Source organism: Penaeus japonicus, unplaced genomic scaffold, assembly GCF_977035675.1.
Source record: "Penaeus japonicus unplaced genomic scaffold, GWHDUDI00000001_assembly GWHDUDI00000006, whole genome shotgun sequence".
Lineage (NCBI taxonomy): Eukaryota > Metazoa > Arthropoda > Malacostraca > Decapoda > Penaeidae > Penaeus > Penaeus japonicus.
This window is the reverse complement of record NW_028234408.1, coordinates 20661571-20666570: the sequence shown is the minus strand read 5'-3', so window position 1 is coordinate 20666570 and position 5000 is coordinate 20661571. Positions and strand designations below refer to the sequence as shown.

Sequence of the window (5000 nt, the reverse complement as noted above, 5' to 3'; positions counted from 1 at the left end):
CACGACCCCCTCCCTTCCCCTCACCTTCTGTTGGTTGGTAGTTTGTTATGTCTGGTTGCACGCACTGGAACGTTTTTTTTTTTTTTTTAACAGGATGTGTTTATGCATTGATGTTCCCAGCGTGTGGGTATATTGACATTTCAGCATGAATTAATGTCCATCATTGATTTGATTACCCGTTGATTTCAGGAGTGGCATTAATTGCACCTTGAATTAATCGATGATTGTCAGTCATGTTCTAATGAAATTTATATCTTTCAGGTGAGTGTTCGGTGTCAGGGTCGCTTCGCGGGGAACAGCCAAAAGGTAACTCCAAAAGGCCCATCTTTATGATCAGTTGTAGTTAGTGTAAGGATACTTCAGTGCATGGAACTCGCTTCACGAGCAAATTATAGAGATTGGTTAGTGCTATAGTTAGGTAGATTTTATTTGCTATACTTACGGAGAGGCAGCGCAACCGCACAGCTATGACCTTGCATTTGCAAGGTCTCGGGTCCTCCCAGCTGTGAATGGATGATAGTATCAGCTGGGGGTCAAAGTCGGGGCAGGAAGGAACTGACTGACCACCTGCCGCTGCTTTGTCCTAATACTTAGTAAGCGGGTTCCTTTACTGACATGCTCTCAAGCATGGATATTGGGCCAACTTTATTTTCTTTTACTGGCTCTATATAGGAGTCCATCTTCATAGGCTTAGAAAAGTTAGCTAAGATGTAAGCCTTTAATGCCGAATGTATAATAGATAATTATCATACCTAAAAGTAAGGGATTGTGATACTGTTACACCTTAGTGCATCTTGTTTTTTTCGTCTTTGGTGTAATTAGCTAAAGTAGAGTCATGCAAAGTATAATTCCTTACTCGTGATTTGCTCTTAGTTTAATTTGATAGGTTCAAAATTTCTTCTGAGATTGGGGCAAGTATGTTTTTTGTTGTTGGTCTAAAGTAAATATTATTAATCGGTTAAATATGCTGTGAAATTGATAGTTCATCTCTTCGTTTTCGGTGGCAACAACGAGATCTACACAATTTCTATTGATTTGTTTTTAGTTTTTTATCAGGTACTAGTAATTAACTCGTCATATGTTTTTATTATTTTTTGTTTTTTGTTCTTAATGCCGTGGTTGTTGTTATGATTGTTGAATAGCAATAGTAATGTTAATAAATATGATAAGGAATTTGTTTATTGTATATATTTCAAGTAGTTAGTGTTATTTTTTCTTTTGTTGGATGTATTTACTTTAGTTTCTTAGGGCCATTCTTATTTATGAATTTATCAACTTATGTTGCGGGATCTGGGATGTTGGTTGCATGATTTTCTTTGCATGGAAATATATCTCCGGCATCATCGTTGAAAGGGGTGATGCTTCCTTTCGTTTTTTTTCCGCCAGCCACAACATTACTCAGCTGGGCCAAACATCGCAGCATCCATGCCTTCTTGCAGGCACGTGTGCGTTGACTCTTCGAAAGCAACAAGCGGCGAGGGGAGTGATTGGTCAGAGTGGAGATGATGTCTTTGTAAACAGGCAGATAAGGTCGATATTTCTGTTAAGAGTCGAATTGGGGAAGATGGCCGGGAATGCGAATCCGAGTGCGACTTATGAATTTGAGTGAGCGTTGAGTTGGGCTTGGGGTAGGGGAGGGAGGGGAGGGCAGGGGTAGGGCGTAGGGTAGGGTGGTGTGGGAGAGGGAGAGGGAGAGGGAAAGTGAAAGCGAAAGGGAGACGGAAACGGAGAAGAGAGAGAAGGAAAGGGAAATGGAATGGGAAAGAGAAGGAGAAGGAGAGGGATAAGGGGAAGGAAAGGGATAGGGAGGAGGAGAAGGAAAGGGAAAGAGAAAGAGAAGGAAAAGGAAAGAGAAAGGGAAAAGGAGAGGGATAAGGGGAAGGAAAGGGAGAGGGAGGAGGAGAAGGAAAGGAAGAGGGAGAAGGAGAAGGAAAGGAAGAGGGAGAAGGAGAAGGAGAAGGAAAATGAAAATGAAAAGCGAAAGGAAAGGGAGTTGGAGAGGGAGAAGAAAAGGGAAAGAGAAAGGAAGAAGGAGAAGGAGGAAATGGAAAGGAAGGAGAAGAAGGTAAGGGAAAGGGAGGAGAAGAAGGTGGGGGAAAGGGAGAAGGTAAGGAAGAAGGAGAAGGTAAGGGAGAGGGAGAAAGAAAGGGAAAGGGAGAAGGAGAGGAAGAAGAGGAGAGGAGGAGGGGGCAGAGAGAGAGAAAGCGAGAGAGCGAGAGCAAGCTCGTTCGTCCTCCTTAGACGAGTAGTCGTTTGGTATGATATTCTATTTTTTTTTCTTTTCTTTATTAAGGGGACGAAATTGCTTCCAAAAGAAAGAAGAGATGAAGAAGAGGGAAAAGAGTTGGTGCAAGGCTCGGACTCTCCCTCTCTTTTATACGTTGGTTGTCACATCTCCTTTAAGCACGCGCCATCTTCTGACCCCTTCCCGGCACTCACGCGCTTCAAGCTCGGCGCCCTCCCTCCATCCTCCCTCCTCCCTTCCTCTTCCCTCCCTCTTCCCTTCCTCCTCCCTCCCTCCTCCCTTCCTCCTCCCTCCCTCCTCCCTTCCTCCTCCCTCCCTCCTCCCTTCCTCCTCCCTCTCTCCTCTCCTCCTCTTTCCCTCCTACCGCCTCCCTCCCTCTTCCCTTCCTCCCTCCTCAATCCCTCCTCCCTTCCACCTCTCTCCCTCCTCCCTTTCTACTCCCTCCCTCCTCCTTCCTCTTTCCCTCATCCGTCCCTCCTCCCTTCACCCTTCCTTCTCTCTCCTCCCTTCCTTCTCCCTCCTTTCTCCCTTCTCCCTTCCTCCTTCCTTCTTTCCTCCTCCCTCCTCCCTTCCTCCTCTATCCATCCTCCCTCCTCCTCCCTCCCTCCCTCCCTCCCTCCCTCCCTCCCTCCCTCCCTCCCTCCCTCCCTCCCTCCCTCCCTCCCTCCCTCATCCCTCCCCCTTCCTCTCCATCTTTCTCCTTCTGCTCTTATTCCTCCGCCTCCTCCTCCACTTCTGCCTCTTCCTATTCTTCCTTCTCCACCATTTCATCCACTATATCCTTCTCCACCTTCTCCTCTACCTCCTCGTCCACCTTTACCTTCTCCATCTCCTTCTCCTCCGGTTCTTCCTCCTCCTCCTTCTCCTCCTTCTCTTTCTCCTTCTCCTCCTTCTCTTTCTCCTTCTCGACTTCCTCCACCCTCAGCTCCACCTCCCACTCCATCCATCTTCTGCCACCCACGTTCCCCTCATCCGTATCCACCTCCTCGATCTCCGGGCCGCCTCTTGGCATCCTCTTCAGCCGAGCCCTTGGTGGTGTCCCCAGTGTCCCCAGCCTCAGGCACCTGTACCTCGATTGGCGCTCACCCTACCTTTGTCACATGCCACGTGTTCACTGTAAGGCACGCCTGGCTCCAGGGAAATGGCTAGATCCTTCTTAAGCGGCGTCACAGTACTTCCTCTAAAGTGGACTGAGGGTTGGTTTTGTGATCGGAGTCCGCAAGCAGGCTGGGGAGTCCGCAAGTAGGCTAGGAAGTCCGCGAGCAGGCTGGGGAGTCCGCAAGTAGGTTGGGGAGTCCGCAAGTAGGGTGGGAAGTCCGCAAGCAGGCTGGGGAGTCCGCATCATACCTGGGTCACATGCCCCGTGTCGCTTTGGTTGCTTCAAAGTGGACTCGAGATTGTGTTTGATTAGAATCTGGAAGTAGGTTGAGGAAAGATTTGCGGACGTTATTGTTCGATTTTCTAAGTCAGCATATATGAGGGAAGGGAGAGGGGGGGGGGGTGCTGAGGGAAGATCTATATATGTGTGGGTTCTGGGATCCCCTTCTCTGAATTTTGTGCTAATGACTGACTGGCCAAGCCACTTCATTGTGTGGTGGTTGGTTTGGTGGGCAGCTGTTCGAACAATGGCGGAATCGTTATTGGCGGGATTGTTATCGATATAGTATGATTTTTAGAGGCTGGAGGGGATTGCTGTGGCTTTGCGCGCGTGTGCGTTTATAGAATGTCGAGAAACCATGCAAGAATTTCAAGTTTGTTTAACTTATGGACTCTATTAAAGACGAAATATTGTAGGAGTCGTCACTGAAAGGATTGGATTTCAACGAAAGAAATTGTATGGAGAGGACCTCTCTCTCTCTCTCTCTCTCTCTCTCTCTCTCTCTCTCTCTCTCTCTCTCTCTCTCTCTCTCTCTCTCTCTCTCTCTCTCTCTCTCCCTCCCCCTCTCCTCTCTCTCTCTCTCTCTCTCTCCCTCCCTCCTCTCCCTCTTCTCTCCTCCCTCCCTCTCCCTCTCTCTCCCTCCTCTCCTCCCTCCCTCCCTCCCTCCCTCTCTCTCTCTCACTCCCTCCTTTCCTCTCTCTCTCTCTCCGTCCCTCACTCCCTCCTTTCCTCTCTCTCTCTCTCTCTCTCTCCCTCTCTCTCTCTCCCTCTCTGTCTCTCTCTCTCTCTCTCTCTCTCTCTCTCTCTCTCTCTCTCTCTCTCTCTCTCTCTCTCTCTCTCTCTCTCTCTCCCTCCCTCCCTCTCTCCCTCTCTCCCTCTCTCTCTCGCTCTATCCCTCCCTCCCTCCCTCCCTCTCTCCCTCCCTCTCCATTTTTCTCACTCTCACTCTCCCTCCCACCCTCCCTCATCTTCCCTCATCTTCCCTCCCTCCCCCTTCACCGCTTCCTTCTCCTCCTCCTCCTCCTCCTCCTCCTCCTCCTCCTCCTCCTCCTCCTCCTCCTCCTCCTCCTCCTCCTCCTCCTCCTCCTCCTCCTCCTCCTCCTCCTCCCTCCTCCCTCCTCCCTCCTCCCTCCTCCCTCCTCCCTCCTCCCTCCTCCTTCCTCCTCCCTCTCAATGTAATATCCTGCCATGATAGCGTCTACCCAGAAGTAAGAGTAGCGTCCTTCCGGCGGTGGTAAAGTCATCCTCACCAACACTCATCCTCCACACCTCACCCAGGGGCAAGCCCTGTCCTCACATTCCTCCTCTTCGAATGGCTTGCTCGTGTAGCCAAGCCAGCCGACCCGATTTCCTCTCTCAGGCCAGCAAGTCTTGACT

General features: G+C 49.7%; 1 protein-coding gene across 7 annotated transcripts in view; it reads left to right on the top strand.

Annotated features, from left to right (window-relative positions):
- The window catches only part of ena (ENAH actin regulator enabled), a 142856-nt gene that overhangs the window by 19848 nt on the left and 118008 nt on the right, over positions 1-5000 (top strand). For 2 of the 7 annotated variants that reach the window (XM_086537712.1, XM_086537709.1), the window contains one exon: positions 262-306. The exons of the other annotated variants lie outside the window; for them this stretch is intronic. The gene's annotated coding sequence lies outside the window, so the exon portion shown is untranslated. The remainder of the gene's footprint in view (positions 1-261; positions 307-5000) is intronic. 7 annotated transcript variants of the gene reach the window in all.